The 16,779-nt window shown below is 45.8% G+C and overlaps 1 protein-coding gene across 1 annotated transcript in view; it reads right to left on the bottom strand.

The window, feature by feature from the left end:
* The window catches only part of FXN (frataxin), a 519,216-nt gene that overhangs the window by 268,873 nt on the left and 233,564 nt on the right, over window positions 1–16,779 (bottom strand). The gene's annotated exons all lie outside the window — the stretch shown is intronic.

Here is a 16,779-nt window from a genome sequence, read left to right as displayed (position 1 = left end):
AGGCTTGTACAGGCCCTAGGGCCAATAGCCTAGTACCTACCTATGAATGCAGACAAAACAAACGCTATAGTTGCAAACTATGCCCCCACCCATGAATTGGTTCAGCAATGCCCATATTTATAAGGACACTATAAAAAAAGAAGTTATGTACTCACCATAACGTTCCATATTGGTAGTCCATCTCACCCTTCATTTTTACATATGGGTTCGGAACCGATCCTCATCTCCGACTCGGCCGATTTTCAAGCTTGAAGACTTCTGGTTGGCTCGTGGCTAAGCAGGTATCCCATGGTGCACCAGTGCAATACCCAGATCTTGTTTGCTGCTCACTAGAAATAGAAAGAAACCCCTAACCAACAAACCAATACTAAAGGGTCGCCAACCAGGAAATTTACAGTATTACCTCCAGATCTTCCAGGATGGGGGCAGGAGGGCGGGTTGGTAAAAATGAAGGGTGAGATGGACTACCAACATGGAACGTTATGGTGAGTACTTAACTTCTTTATGTTAGGTAGTTCAATCTCACCTTCATTTTTACATATGGGACAGCGTCCCTAGCGCCTTATTCTTGGGTTGCTCATTGGAAGATACTCCTGAGCACCGTGGAGCCAAAAGATGCTCTACCCCTAGAAGCCAAATCCAACTTATAATGAGTAATGAAGGTGTGAGGGGTAGCCCACGTGACTGCTGCACAGATATGATCAATTGGTACCCTGGCTTGAAAGGCTGCAGAGGTAGACAGAGACCTGATAGAGTGAGCCTTGATCCTGTGGGGCAAAGGTCTGCCCTCCGAACTGTAGATGAAAGCTATGCAACTCGAAATCCAGTTAGACAATGTCACCTTAGAAACTGGTAAGCCCAACCTGGAATCGGAAAAGTAAATGAACAACTGATCTGACTTCCAAAATTCTTTGGTCCATTGCAAATAAAAACGTAGCTGTCTGTGAACATCTAACTGGTAGAAACGATATTCAGCTGCATTGCTATGATTGGGAAAGAAAACTGGAAGCTCAATGGACTGGTTCAATGTGGAAGAAGAACAAACTTTGGGAACAAACAAAGGATTGGTACATAAAGAAACCCTGTCTTTATGAAAGACTAAATAAGGTGGTTTAATAGACAGGGCATGTAGCTCAGAAACACGTCTGGCTGATGTAATAGCTATTAAGAACACAGTCTTTCAAGAGAAATACTTTAAGGATGCTGAATGAGACGGTTCAAAGGGAGGGGATGTAAGTTTGGACAACACAAAATTTAAGTCCCAAGAAGCCACAGGTTCCTGTAATGGTGGTCTCAGTAAAGTGGCTCCTCTCAAGAAAGTTTTGCATAACTTATGAGACATAAGGTTGACATTTGGAGATCCCAAATAAAAATGTGAGATAGCCACCAATCTATTGATCCCTGCTGTAAAAGCTCAGAAAGGAATTCCAGAATCACAGGAATGGGAGTGGTGTAAGGATCCACTTTCCTTTTCTGTACCCAAATAGAGAACCTTTTCCATTTACTGTCATACAGCCTTCTGGTTGATGGTTTATGCGAGGATAAAAAAATATGAGACACTGATGATGAAACATCATGAAGTCTGACTAGAGATGGAACTGGAGCAGCCAAGCTGTCAATATGAGGGTGTGGAGAGAGGGGTGTAGCGAACCAGACATGTGGGTCAATAGATCTGGAACTGGGTCCAGGATCCAAGGATCGTCCAGGAGAAGAGGCTCGAGAAAGGGGAACCAGACCTGACGCGGCCAGTAAGGAGCAATGAGGATTAACTTGCTTCCCAGTCGGTTGGCTTTCTGTATCACTTTGGGGATAAGAGGGAATGGAGGAAAGGCATAGAGAAGTCCCGTGGACCAGAGTGTCTCTGGATGCTTCCCCCGGAGGGGGAATTAGGGAAAAATAACTGCTGCACTTGGCATTGACTGGACTGGCAAAAAGGTCATAGCAAGGTTGTCCACTATTTCCCGTTTCAGAGACCACTCGTGGGGCAGCAAGATTGCCCGGCTCAGCTTGTCGGCTATCATGCTGGTTGTCCCCGGAATGTGCATTGCCACCAGGAAGCACTGGGAAGAAATCGCCCATTCCCAAACTCGCATGGCCTCTCGACAGAGTGGGTAAGATCAAGTATCACCCTGTTTGTTGACATACCACACAACCGACATGTTGTCCGATTGTATCACAGTCGTCCCTGGAGGAAGAAGGTCCTGAAGTGCATGCAATGCCAGAAGCACCACTCTCATCTCCAGAACGTTGATATGCAGGTGAGCCTCATGTTCTTGCCATGTCCCTTGGACAGTCCTGCCAAGATAATGCCTCCCCACCCGACCTGGTAGGCATCCATGGTCACAGTGGCAACGGGTTGGGCAGGCACAAAGGGAGCTCCCGTGAACAAGTTGTTGGTGGCTATCCACCAACAAAGGTCCTTTTTGCATGATTCCGTCAGCAGAATAGGGTGATTCAGCGGTAGATATTGGAATGACCACTGGGAGAACAGGAGCCATTGAAGGATTCTCATGTGCAACCTGGCTAAAGGTATTAACAGAATGGTTGAGGCCATCGTTCCAAGAAGATGAAGAATCCATTTTGCTTTGACCTTCCGAAGCGGAAAAAGACACTGAACTTGTGAGATGAGGTTTTGTGCTCTTTCGGCGGGAAAATGAACTGTCATATCCACTGTGTCTACCTCTGCGCCTAAAAATTCACAAGTTGCAAGGGCAGTAATGCAGATTTTGCCCAATTTATGGAGATCCCTAGTTGAGCACAAAGCTGGATGGTGGCATCCTTGCTTTGGAGAAGTAGATGCCTGGTAGGGGGCGGTCAGGAGCCAGTCGTCCAAATACGGAAACACCTGGAATCCCTGACATCTCAGGTGAGCTGTCACTACTGCCATGCATTTGGTGAACACCCTGGGGGCTGTGGTGAGACCAAAGGGCAGAGCATGAAACTGATAATGGCTGGCTCTCAGTCAGAAGCTCAGATACCTCCTTGACGCCTTGTCCATTTTTATATGGTAGTAGGCATCCTGGAGATCCAGAGAGCACATCCAATAGTCTTTCCCTAACAACGGGAGTATCGACTGCAGTGTGACCATCTGAAACTTGTCCTTTTTCATGGATTCGTTTAATATGCTGAGGCCCAATATTGGCCTCCAGTCTCCAGTTCGTTTTGGGACTAAAAAGAACCTAAAGTAAGTTCCAGATTCTGTCTGGTCTGCTGGGATGGGCTGGAAGACTCTTTTAAAGAGCAACTTGTTAATCTCCACAGTTGCCTGATCCCTGTGATTGGGTGGAACATCTGGGATCTTCTTGGGAACAAACGGTGGAAGGGAAAAGGGTACGATATAGCCTCTGGTAACAACTCTTTGTACCCACTTGTCTTGGGTTATATTTAGCCAAGCTTCTGAATACAAAGAGATGTGACCCCCGACTGGCCCCAGAGAAACGCAGTTGGGCCCCACATCAGGAGCGCTGATAAGGCCGCCCTCAAAAGGAACCATAGCCTTGCTGGTATTGCAGACCACCCCTGCCTCTAGGGTGACGTCTACCATTTCCTCCTCCTCTGCCTCTGAAAGAGGATTCACTGTGTGTGTCCGGAAAGGCCCTTTGGGACTTTTTGAACCACATCTTACCTCCCCTTTGACCTTTGGGGTATGGCCGAGAGGGTACGGTAAAACGGACTCCCACGGCAGAGAGAGTCTTTCCTTCCTGTTCACACCGAGTGAGTGTTTCTTTCACCTTGGAACCAAACAAGGAGGAACCATCAAATGGGGCATTGATGAAGGTGGACTTAAAAGACTCCCCAAAGTTACACAAGCGCATCCAGGAGTGGCGCCTAAGGGCAACTCCTGAACTCGCTGCTCTACTCGCTCCATCAGCCGCATGAGAGATAAGCCGCATGGAGGAGTTAACTACCGAATTTAGGGTGGACAACCGAGCAGAGATCCTATCAGGGACTCCCTCAGGACAAGCACCCTGTATGGAATCTTCTAACTCCTTGAGGAGATCCCTCTGCAACCTTGTGAAATGGGTAAGATAGTTCAGAGATCGAAGTGTAAAAGCCGCTGAACTAAATACATGCTTCCCAAATCTGTCCATCTATCGAGACTCCTTGTTTGGCGGATGAACAGAGGAAGAAGCCTCCGCCAACTCCTTCTTAATGGCTGTCGCCACCACCATGGCATCTATGGGAATGCCCTTATACAAGAATTATTTTCCAGGAGGAGTAGACAGGAACTTATTTGGTCTTCTAGGGACTGGCTCCACAGCATCGGCAGTATCCCACACCTTCCAACTAACCAGATCCATTAGCTCGTCGAAAGGTGGAGACACCCAAGAGGCAGAGGGTTGAGACCCGAAAGCCTTTAGGTACACAGACTCCTCATCAGAAGGGTTGACAGTGGGCCAGTCGCACCTCTTTTAGGGATCTCTAGAATGTCCACAAAGGAGACATCATCAGAGAACGACTTAGGGGACCCCTCCAACTCATCGAGGTCAGTGTCCGATGTCAGAGACTCATCCTGGGAGTCAATATGTTTCCTCTTGCATACCCTCTTCCGAGGGGGCTCCTCAAAAGGACCTTCTGGGGAGGCCCCAGAAGAGTGGGGGCCACCAGCCAGTGGCTCCTGAGGCTGTGGGGTCTCTGCTGTTTCCGGAGAGAGTAGGTACTGAGACTGAAGTGGGAGCCCTGGGGGAAAGAGTGCTTGTACCACTGGCAGGGGCTGTAGATTGTGACAGCACACTCCTCATCACCTCAAAAGCAGACCTCTCCAGCTCTGAAGACTGTCCCCGCTCCGAAGAGACAAAGGACAGTGTCGGAGCCAGAGCCATCGGTTCCGAGATAGATGCAGGGTCCGAGCTCACCCTGGCGGAAGCACCGAGAGGAAGGCTTTGAACCGACGAAGATTGATTCAAACCCTCCCCCTCGGCACCAACAGAAGAGCTTCGGTCCCTGGACACTATGGACGAAGCCGAGCATGTCGGAGCTGAACTCGGCTCCAATGCAACAGCAAGGGTAGCCGGAATCGAGGGTTCCTCCATTGGTAACAAGCACTCCGGCTTCGAAAAACTAACATGGCTCAGAGGAGGAATCACGGATGAGGACAAGACTGGTTTGAGTGGCTCCGGAGCTGACTGGGTCGGAGCCAACAAAAATTTAGGCAGGGCAGACGACTTCAGGAGTCTCAGTACTACCCTCGCCACATCTTCTTCTGAAAGACTTCTGGAAGATCTAGAAGATAAAGTTGGGGATCTCGACCTAGCAGGCACTGGAGATTTGACCATCAAGGAGACCAGTAGGGATTCTACAGACCGGCTCCGAGAAGCAGAGTCAACTATTTCAAAGGGTTCAGCAGTCGGCACCGAACCACTGTGACCGACTCTGAAACCACGGTGCTCTCCTTTGGCTCTGAAGACTGAGGAGTCGAGGAGGTAGATTTTGTTAATTTGGCAGGCGGCTCCGAAACACCAGCTGGTGCCGGAGAAGGCCTTTTTGAAATTTTGGATTTTGAGGCAGTCTTGACTTTGAAGACTTAGACGAAGAAGCTGAAGAACCAGATAAAGCTTCTTCGAAGGTTGGCTTCAGAAGACCCCCGAGTATCAGTTTGTTCTTTCTCTCCTGCAGCACTCTAGGAGAGAAAGCATGACAGAACAAACATGATTTTTGCAAATGGATGGCTCCCAAGCAGTAGACACAGCTACTGTGGCCATATGTCAAAGACATTTTCTGGGAGCACTTCATACATTTTTTAAACCCAGAGGGTTTATGCTTCTTGCTATCATTAGACATTGCAACACACAAGCAACCAGAGGAGAAAGGAAAAAGAGAATGACTGAGGACTAGGTCCTCTAACTAAAACAGGCCTAGCCCTGCAGAAGAATTACACGAGGACTAGGTCCTCTAAGTTAATCAGGCCTAGCCTGGTGAAAGGAAAAAACTTTTAGTTATGTACTTACCATAAAGATAGATGTATGTGATCCATCTCGCCTACATTCATAACTGATGGGCTCGGAGCCGAGAATCGGCTCTGACTCGGCCGATACACTAGCACAAAGTCTCTCACTGGCTGGGCCAACCCCTTATCCCAGGATGCACCACGCCAAACCCCCAGATCTTGTTTGCCCCACAACTCATCCACATGTACCAATCCGAAAAAAAAAAACAATAATACCTTCCGTGAAACTACACAACAGTGTTTCCTCCAGATCCAACAGGTAGGGGGAAGGAGGGCGGGTACGTAAGAATGTAGGCGAGATGGATCACATACATCTATCGTTATGGTAAGTACATAACTAAAAGATGTAATGCGATCCTATCTCGCCTACATTCATAACTGATGGGACAGTGGCCCTAGCACCTAGATCCTGGGAGGCTCACTGGAAAACACTCCTGAGCACTGTGGAACCAAAGGACGCCAGACCCCTAGACGCCACGTCCAGTTTGTAATGAGAAATAAATGTATGTGGAGAAGGCCAAGTGGCTGCTGCACATCTCATCCACAAACAGTCTGGCGTGGAAGGCCACTGAAGTTGCCATAGCCCTAGTAGAATGCGCTCTAACAGGAAATGGAAGGTCCCTTCCTGTTGATGCATAAATAAATGAAACACAATCCCTATTCCACCTAGCGATAGTGGTCTTAGTTACTGCTTTGCCAATCCTGTTATCTGCAAAGGCCACAAACAACTGCTCTGATTTCCTCTGCTGCTGTGTCCTATCTAAGTAAAACCTCAGTTGTCTATGCACATCCAACTGAAGAAGTCTGTATTCTGCCTTGTTGGAAAATTTCAGAAAGAAAACTGGTAGCTCTATAGATTGTTGCAGACAAAGAGCAGAAGAAACCTTAGGAAGAAATGACGGATTTAATCTTAGAGATACTCTATCCTTATGAAAGATCAGATAAGGAGGCTTGACAGAAAGGGCTTGAAGCTCCGAAACCCTTCTGGCTGAAGTAATAGCTACCAAGAAGGCAGTCTTCCAAGATAGGAATTTTTGCTCACAAGTGGCCGCCGGATCGAAGGGATGAGACGTCAAGGCTCCTAGAACCACATTCAAATCCCATGGCAAAACAGGTTGCGACACCGGGGGGCGAAGCAACCAAGCTCCCTTGAGAAAGGCCTTACACAACTTATGACTCATGAGTGAAGGCTCAAAAGCAACATGATAATTAGAAATCGCTGCCAATTGGACTTTAAGCGTGGAGACAGCGGAACCCTGTCTAAAAAGAGTTGCCAAAAAATCTAATACCGCCGACACTGGGGCTGTTAGAGGGTCAAGGTTGTGCCGCTGGACCCAAATGGCAAACCTTTTCCATTTATTAGAATATATCTCCTTAGTGGAAGCTCTGTGGGAAGAAGACAGAATCCGGACCACCTCAGGTGAAAGGATATGCTGTCTGACTAAGGTCAGAAGTGGAGCAGCCAAGCCGCTAGCTAGAGAGTTCGCAGTGATGGATGGGCCTGACCCGACTGAAGAGTCAGGAGGTCTGGAACTGGGTCCAGAATCCAAGGATCCTCCACTGCATACTTCTGAAGGAAGGGAAACCAAACTTGGCAGGGCCAGTGTGGTGCGATCAAAATCATGCTGCTTCCCAAGCAGATCGCCTTCTGAATCACCTTTGGCAGTAGAGGGATCGGAGGGAAGGCGTAGAGCAGACCGGAGGGCCAATTGTGGACTAGAGCGTCCCTAGGTGACACCCCCTGGGGAGGAATCGAAAAAGAAATTGCTGCACTTCGCATTCCAGGGGCTGGCGAAAAGGTCGCAGCAGGGAAACCCCCACTTGGAGAAGATCCGAGCCGCTACTTGGTCGTTCAGGGATCACTCGTGAGGCATCAGAATAACTCTGCTCAGCCTGTCTGCTATCACATTGGACTTCCCCGGAATGTGCGTTGCCACTAGAAATCTCTGGGAAGCGATCGCCCAATTCCACACTCTCATGGCTTCTCTGCAAAGAGGATAAGACTTAGTTCCTCCCTGCTTGTTCAGGTACCATACCACCGCCATATTGTCTGAGAAGATTGTGATGGTACCCTTGGGAAGAGAGCTGTGAAGTGCCTGCAACGCTAGAAGCACTGCCCTCTTTTCCAGAACATTGATATGCAAGTGGTTTTTGTGATCTTGCCACGTGCCTTGAACCGTCCTGCCCAGATAATGCCCCCCCACCCTATCTGGGAGGTGTCCATGATCACTGTGGCAATGGAGGGGGGGGGACAGAAGAATCTCCCCTGGTTCAGGTTGGAGGAGAGGAACCACCAACGAAGATCTCGCCGGCATGTTTCCGTGATGAGAATCGGGTAGGACAATGGCAGTTCTTGGTATGACCACTGGGTCGACAGGAGCCATTGAAGAATTCACATGTGCAATCTTGCCAGAGGGACCAGAAGAATGGAGGCCGCCATCAATCCCAAAAGCTGAAGGACCATCCTGGCTGGGGCTTTCCGTCGGGGCAGTAAGGCTAGGACTTGGTCCTGTAGTATCTTTATCCTCTCTGTTGGAAGGAATGCTGGCATCTCTACAGAGTCTAGCTCTGCGCCAATAAAGGCAACACGCTGTGATGGCAGCAATACAGACTTTTCCCAGTTGAATGTAATTCCTAATAGATGTGCCAACTCGATGGTAGCACTCACGGCTAGAGTAAGAAGATGCCTGGTGGGGGCGGTGAGGAGCCAGTCATCTAGATACGGAAACACCTGGAATCCCAGACATCTCAGGTGAGCCGTCACCACTGCCAGACAATTAGTAAACACCCTGGGGGCTGTGGTGAGACCAAAGGGCAGGGCCCGGAACTGGAAGTGACTGGCTCCTAGGCGGAAGCGTAAATGGATCCTGGATGCTCTGTTTATCTTGATGTGATAATAGGCGTCCTTGAGATCGATGGAGCACATCCATACTCCTTTTTCCAGCAATGGGAAAATGGATTGCAACGTGACCATCCAGAACTTGGACTTCTTTACGAAGCGGTTTAGGCGGCTGAGATCCAGAATGGGTCTCAAGTCCCCTGTTCTTTTCGGCACCAAAAATAACCTTGAGTAAGTTCCTAATCCGGTCTGGTCTGCGGGGACTGGCTGGATGACTCCCTTTCCGAGCTGCTTTGTGACCTCTATAGCTGCTTGATCCCGTTGACTGGGTGGCACGTCCGGGATTTTCCTTGACGGTGGAGGGGGACGGATAAAGGGGATGGTGTAACCTCAGGCGATGATACGAAGCACCCACTGATCCTGAGTGATGGAACCCCAGGCCCTTGGATGCTCTGAGAATCGACCCCCGACTGGCTCCGGAGACGCACAGTCGGGCAGTCCCTCAGGGACGCTGGAAGGAGGAACCACGAAAGGATTCACGGTCTCCTGAGTTGCGGGGGCCTCCGCCACCTCTAGGGCGACTTCTTCCAGAATAATTCCCCCCCCTGCCTCTGGAAGGGGGGGGTCACTCTGATGGGCAGGGAAAGACTTTTGGGACTTTCTGAACCACATCTTTCCTCCCCTCTGAGCCTTGGGATAAGGTCTAGAGGGAAGTGAAAAACGGGCCCCAATGGCAGACAAAGTCTTACCCTCCTGCTCACATCTAGTGAGTGTGTCTTTCACCTTGGGTCCAAAGAGAGATGGACCCATCGAATGAAGCGTCTGTGAAGGAAGACTTGAACACCTCCGCAAAGTGACACAAGCGCATCCAGGCTTGCCTCCTAAGGGCTATGCCCGAACTCGCTGCCCTACCCGCCCTTTCGGCTGCATACGATATGAGCCTCATGGACGAGTTAACAATCGAAAGGGTAGACAGATGGGCGTTGACAGACTGCGTCAACGCCTCAGGCATGTTACCCGACAGGGTATCTCCCAACTCCTTTATGAGATCCCTTTGGAGCCTCGTAAAGTGACACAAATAATTCAGTGACCGCAGAGTAAAGGTCGCTGAAGTCATGGTACGCTTCCCGTACCTATCCATGCTCCTGGACTCCTTGTTAGGAGGATGGATAGAAGTAGATGCCTCTGCCACATCCTGCTGGGTGGCAGACGCCACCACCATAGCATCAACCGGAACTCCCTTGGTTAGAAACTCCTTGCCAGGGGGTGCGGATAAAAACTTGTTGGGGCGAGAAGGAACTGGCTCCACAGAATCAGGGTGTTCCCACACCCTTCGACAAATAAGGTCCAGTAACTCATCGAAGGGTGGAGACACCCAGGAGGTGGAGGGTTGGGCTCTAAAGGCCTTGAGGAAGACCGACTCCTCCGCGGAAGGCGTTTTGGATGGCCAGTCGCCCCTCTGTCCCAAGATCTCCAGGATATCGGAGAATGAGACATCGTCAGAGGACGACTTAGGGGACCCTTCCGCATCATCAAGGTCGGTGTCCGAGGTGACAGACTCATCTGGGGAGTCTATGTGCTTCCTCTTGCACAACTTTTTCCTGGGGGGCTCTTCAGGCACGGACTCTGAAGGCCCCTCGGAAAACAGGGGACCACACAAGGAGGAATCCTCAGGCCTAGGAGCCACGCTGTCCGAAGACAGGGGGGCACCAGAAGCTCTAGTCGCCGTGTCTAGGGAAGGAGTTGCAGATTCAGGTGAAGTTACTAGAGACTTGGCCAGCGCGCTCCTCATAGCCTCGAAGGCGGGCCCACCAGAATCTGAAGAAAGGCCCGTCTCCGAGACCATGACCGGGGTCGGGGTTCCCCTAGCCGAGGCGCCAAGTGGGAGACTCGGGGCCAAAACCAGAAGCCCCGACGAATCCCCTTCGGGCCCGGCTGAGGACACCCGAGAACCAAAACCTCTGGAAGGAACAGAAAGGGTTGGAGCCGAAGTCGGTGCTGACAGACTAGCAGTGGGTCTCGGAAACAATCCAAAAAACAAACACAGTCAATCACAAGGGTACTAAATAACAAGATAGCTATTAAAATAGCTGTTTGGGTATAAAATTTAAGCTAACTGCAAAAAAACGACCAAAAAGGCCAAAATAGAAGGGTACTTAGCCACAGCCAAGTCGAGACTATGTCGTTACTCTAGGAGCGGCAAATGAGATCTGGGGGTTTGGGTGTGGTGCATCCTGGGATAAGGGGTTGGCCCAGCCAATGAGAGACTTTGTGCTAGTGTATCGGCCGAGTCGGAGCCGATTCTCGGCTCCGAGCCCATCAGTTATGAATGTAGGTGAGATAGGATCGCATTACATCTAGGTCTTTCACTAAACAACAGATATATATTCAGTCACACAGGAGATATTTTCAAATAAAAATTCAGTGGAGAAGAAACACGAGGACTAGGTCCTCTAAGTTAAACGGGCCTAGCCCTGTGAAGAACCGGGTCTTCTAACTCAAACAGACCAAGTATACCACAACACACACACACACACACACACACACACACACACACACACACACACACACACACACACACACACACTCAAAAGGTAGGAGAAAACATTTTCAACTGTAAAGTGATTAAGACTTTGGCGGGTCCTCGCTAAAGACCACCAGTCAACAATAATCAATTGACAGGAAAATAATCAATAGGAGCCCCTATTGATTAAGAACGGCGAAACCACCAAAACTAACTATCTATCTAGACAATAGATAGCCTAACTACTGATACACAGGAGACTACTACTACTGGTCACACAAGACCACAAGGCAATTAAGGAAAACCCTATATGTATACTTTCCAGTAAATAACAGGAAAAAAGGCGAAACCACCAAAACTAACAATTTAGACAAAAGCGCAACTGCGCCTAACTACTGGTACACAGGATACTACTACTACGGTCACACAAGACCACAAGACAATTAAGATAAAGCCATATATATATATATATATATATATATATATATATATATATATATATATATATATATATATATCTGGGGATTGCACTGGTGCACCATGGGATACCTGCTTAGCCACGAGCCAACCAAAAGTCTTCGAACTTGAAAATCGGCCAAGTCGGAGCAGAAGATCGGCTCCGAACCCATATGTAAAAATGAAGGAGAGAATGGACTACCTAACATTGAAGTGTTTAGGAATGTGGGTTAAAAAGGATTCTGTTATGGCAGTTAAGGATATGTAGGAATGTACTAAAAAGATAATACAAAAACTGAGAAACTGAAGCATTTTTTATGGATATGAATAACAAGATACAAGCAATGAAAATGTATTCAATCCATTTAGTTTTATATACAGGTCAGAAAATATTTTATGAACCAGAGGAGAAGTTGTGGACATTAATTAATAGAGAGTTGAAGGACTTCATCTGGGAAGGGAAGAGGGTGATGTGGGATAAACTGATCTTTCCAATAGAACAAGGTGGTTTACTATTACCTGATCTGCAGGAATATTTTAGAGATATACAATTAAGGCTCATGTACACAACACAAGCAGAAAACTATAATTCAAAGTGGAAAGGGATGATGAAACAGGGAAATTCCTGAAATAAGGAGAAAGTGAGATTTTTGGATATAGATCCTTAAGGAGAATAACAGTAGCCATACAGAATTTTATATCCATAAATTAGAAGAAAGTATTCTAAGAATAAAGCCAAAGCGAGAATGAAGAAAGGAGGTTCTGCTGATAGGGATGACTATAATTAGGGGCAAAAGATTAAGCAAAAGGGGCTGGAATTTACTGGAGAAAACTGACAAAGGAACCAAAGTATTGGGAGCAAATAACTGCAGAGGGAAAGGTAACAGAATGGGAAGAAGCCAAGAAGACATTCAGACTGCAGGCTAGAGACTGCCTTCCTTATCTGGTACTGATATCAGAGTATAAGCAAACAGAAAGGCAAGGGGAATCCTAAGTGAAAGACCTGCTCTGGTCGAGTTTTTAGTTGAATCCAGAACAGAAACTGCTTTTAAAAAAGGGATCGTTAGTAGGGCATATAAAATATAGCATAACTACAGGAATCAGAGTACATATGTATAGCTCCCAAATATGCAACAAAGTGTAGGAGATTTAGGATGTTTTGTTTGGATGCATTTGCATAGGTATTTTTATACCCCAAGCAAACTTCAACATTTGTTTCCTCAAGTAGATGGCAAATGTTGGAGGTGTGATGAGGAAGAAAGAGATAACTGGAAAAAAGAAGTTATGTACTCAACATAACGTTCCAAGTTTGTAGTCCATCTCGCCCTTCATTCTTACATATGGGTTCGGAGCTGATCCTCGGCTACAACTCGGCCGATTACAAAGCTCGAAGTCTCCAAGTTGGCTCGTGGCAAGCTAGATATCCCATAATGCACTATTAACAATCCCCAGATCTTGTTTGCTGCTGTCTATAATAGTGATATAAAAGTATTTCCATAAGGAAAAACAATAGATGAAAGGTCTCCAACTCTAAGGAATATGGACATTATCTTGTCTTCAGATCCTCCAAGGATACATGGACGGGGTAGGTGGGTGAGTTCATAAGAATGAAGGGCGAGATCGACTACAAACATGAAACGCTATAGTGAGTACATAACTTCTTTAAGTTCTGTAGTCCTATCTAGCCTTCATTCTTACATATGGGATAGCGTCCCTAGCACCGTTTTCTCGGGTGATTCATAGGAATATACTCCTAAGAACCATGGAACCAAAGGAGGCTCTACCCCTGGAGGCTAAGTCCAATTTGTAATGAGTAATAAAGGCATGAGGGGTAGCCCAAGTTGCTGATGCACATACACTGTCCTATTGCCTGCTCTAACATATTCTGCACTCATACTTAGCAACATCCAAGTGAACCTGCTAAACATACTTGAGCAATGTTACTAAAAAATAGCACAATTTGCCATCGACCTGCCAAATAGAACCCATCACTGTACTGCTCTAGGGGAATTACAGTGGCTGAATTCCCACATTACATAACTTACAACTTCCACAAATCCATAACATTGTGCATAAACTTAGCAAATGTCCATCTCCAACCTCATACAAATATATATAACCCTCCCAGGCCATTACATTCATCAGACAAATAAATATTACATCCAACCAAACCCAATAATTCTGCTGGAAAATCACTACTGTCCCACCACCTCATTAAATTCTGGAATTCCATCCCACTAACAATATAACAACAATCCTTATTCCTCCTTACCCAGATATCTCTGTATGTGTGACACTCCTGGATAATCTCCAAACCCTTAATAACTCTCACCACTCTTTTATGCATCTAGCCATAATACAGCTACTTCTTCAGAATCTGTGACTATCATAATGTCCTCTATCCCTCTCCACTACTATCTCTACCTCCCTTTTACCAGGACCCCCCCAATACTCCTTCATAATTTGTAACCACCTTCATTCTATAATTACTTCACTGTCTCCTACTTAATATCTATTTACAGCTGATGTCTACTAAAAATAAACTAAACACTTATAAGTTTGACATTAACTAATATTTTAACATGTTCTTGTTTTGATTAACTGTCATATCATTACTATTCTATGTATGTACATTTATTATGTAAATCTCATTTAACTGCCTTTCACTCATTTTGTAAAATGCAGCATTTCTCCCAGGGCCTCTGCTGAAAATAGGACCTGTGCCCAGTTGGACTTGAAATATAACAAATAAAGAAATATAACAAATAAAATACCTCGTAAGCTGGCACAATAAGGAGACAGAGACCAATAGTTTAAATTAGAAAATTATTTCTTCATTAAATACTACTTCGATGCAAACAATCCACAAGATAAAATCCAAAACAGTCTGAAATATATCAAAATATTAAGTGCTTTTGTTTGTTAAAATGGTGTTAACCAGTTGAACTTCATCAGAATAATAGTGGAATGAAATAAGAACTAGTGGGAAAAAATGTTTACATTCTGGAGGGGGTGTGTCCCCCCCCTATCTAATCCAATTAAGGATGCTTCTAACATTAAGATTCCTGTTGAGTTCACGGGCGTATCTGCTTGTAATTTAACTTGCTGTCTCAATTCCTTAACTTCCAGAAGGGGATTACAGTCACCAAAAGGCAAAGAAACATGTTCAAGAACCACAAAAGTGGAAAGTATTGCACCGTGCATTATTAAAAATGTGTCTAGCTAAAGCATTCTTAATGTCTCTCTTTCTCAGTGCTTGTCTGTGTTCTTTAATATGATCACTTAATTTCCTTTTGGTTTTGCCCACATAAACACTTTGCAACAGTCACACACTGTAAAGAGACTATATTCATGGAGTTACAATTAAAAGCTTCTTGAAACCGAATCTCTAGTTTGGGATTTTGTAAACAGAAAATATCCCCTTGAGCAATGAAAGGTCAGTGCACACACTTGCCACAGCAGAATATACCTGTACCCTTGGAAGGGAGACTGGTAATCGAGGGGGTATTCTTTTCAAAAAGTGACTTCAGGGACACGGTCTTTCTATAGCAAAAGCTAGAAATTCTTTCCAAATCTGAGCTACTGTTAATAATTCCCCAGTTCCTGGACAATATCGCTCTAATAGTCCCTTCATCAAGAGAAATGGGAAGCGGGAATCTGGAATGGTCATTCAAGGAACCTGTGGGTTTGGGGCTGAAACCAGATTTAAGAATGGAAGGATATTTGTTTTGCCTGTGAACAATATCAGTGAGGATGTCATTAACCAATTTTTCTGGGTAATATTTTTCTAAAAATAGAAATTTAAGAAATTGACTTTCTTTAAGGAAACTATCATCCTCACTCACAATCCGGCTGCCCCTTAACTATATTCCTCTTCATAAAAGAGGGATGCTGGCTAGATAAATAAATACATAAATAAGCCTTTGTTCCTGGTGAAGAGCTATATGACTGTACCTAGTAACAAACATGAATAAAAGCTTACTTCACATCTTTCAATGATAATCCAGAATACAGAATACAGGCTGTAGTAAAAATTATGTACTGGACTGTAGACAGTCATATACCAGAAAAAGAGGAAAATAATTAGTCTGTCTCATACACAAAGAAAAATAATCTGCAAAAATCACTGTATAGGATATCTTCCAATGTTGGGAGTGAAATTAAATACACTTTCAAAAGAATGGAAATGATACAGTGTCCCAACAGTGAAGACTACATAGCCTACTGGGGTTCCTACCCATACTAGAATTCCTGCCGATTGCAGCACCCATTCGGATATTGTGCAAGCACATTGTCCTAGCTAATCATTGTTTCTCAGAAAAACTGAACGTGCCTACAGTTCTGTCTGTATCTTACAGGGAAATAGACGTGTTAGAAATCTGTCAAGAAATCAAGCCTCTAAAGTAGTAGGAATGAAAATGAAACTGTATTACAGTGAAGGGCACTGGATACAACCAACACAGCCTAACAAATGAACACCTAAAGGCAAAGAATTCACAGGGACATTTAAGCTACTATAATATAAACTGTTCTAGGTATTGCTACACTAATGTAGCAAGCTGAATAACTGAAGTGCCATTGTGGTGCACTGTGTAAGTGAAAGCAGGAGTATAAACAATTCTCTCCACTGCCCACAGGTTGTTAGGTGTACAACAAACTTAGATTGTCAAAGCAGCAGCATACCTGAAGAAAGTGTGTGTGTGTGTGTGTGTGTGTGTGTGTGTGTGTGTGTGTGTGTGTGTGTGTATGCGCAGACTGTTCTGATAGTTCTTCCTGTGTCTCCTAAATCTAGAGCATCTCAAAAATCACTTACTTGTATTAGAGTGAAAACAATTGACTACTCAAGAGCACTGTACTCTATTTGCTCCCAGTCCTATACAACAGTGGAGCTAGTATACATATTTTATTTTTTTTTTTTGGGGGGTTACGCCCATGCTGGAAATTCAAAGTGCTTACTTTATACAAAAATACTTCTGAGCTGTGTCATCACCCATGTGAACTGATGGGCAGCTT

This window comes from Protopterus annectens, chromosome 2.part2 (genome assembly GCF_019279795.1).
Source record: "Protopterus annectens isolate FY-2018-M chromosome 2.part2, PAN1.0, whole genome shotgun sequence".
Taxonomy (NCBI): Eukaryota; Metazoa; Chordata; order Ceratodontiformes; family Protopteridae; genus Protopterus; species Protopterus annectens.
Note: the sequence above shows the minus strand (reverse complement) of the source record. Positions and strands in the feature narration are given on the sequence as shown.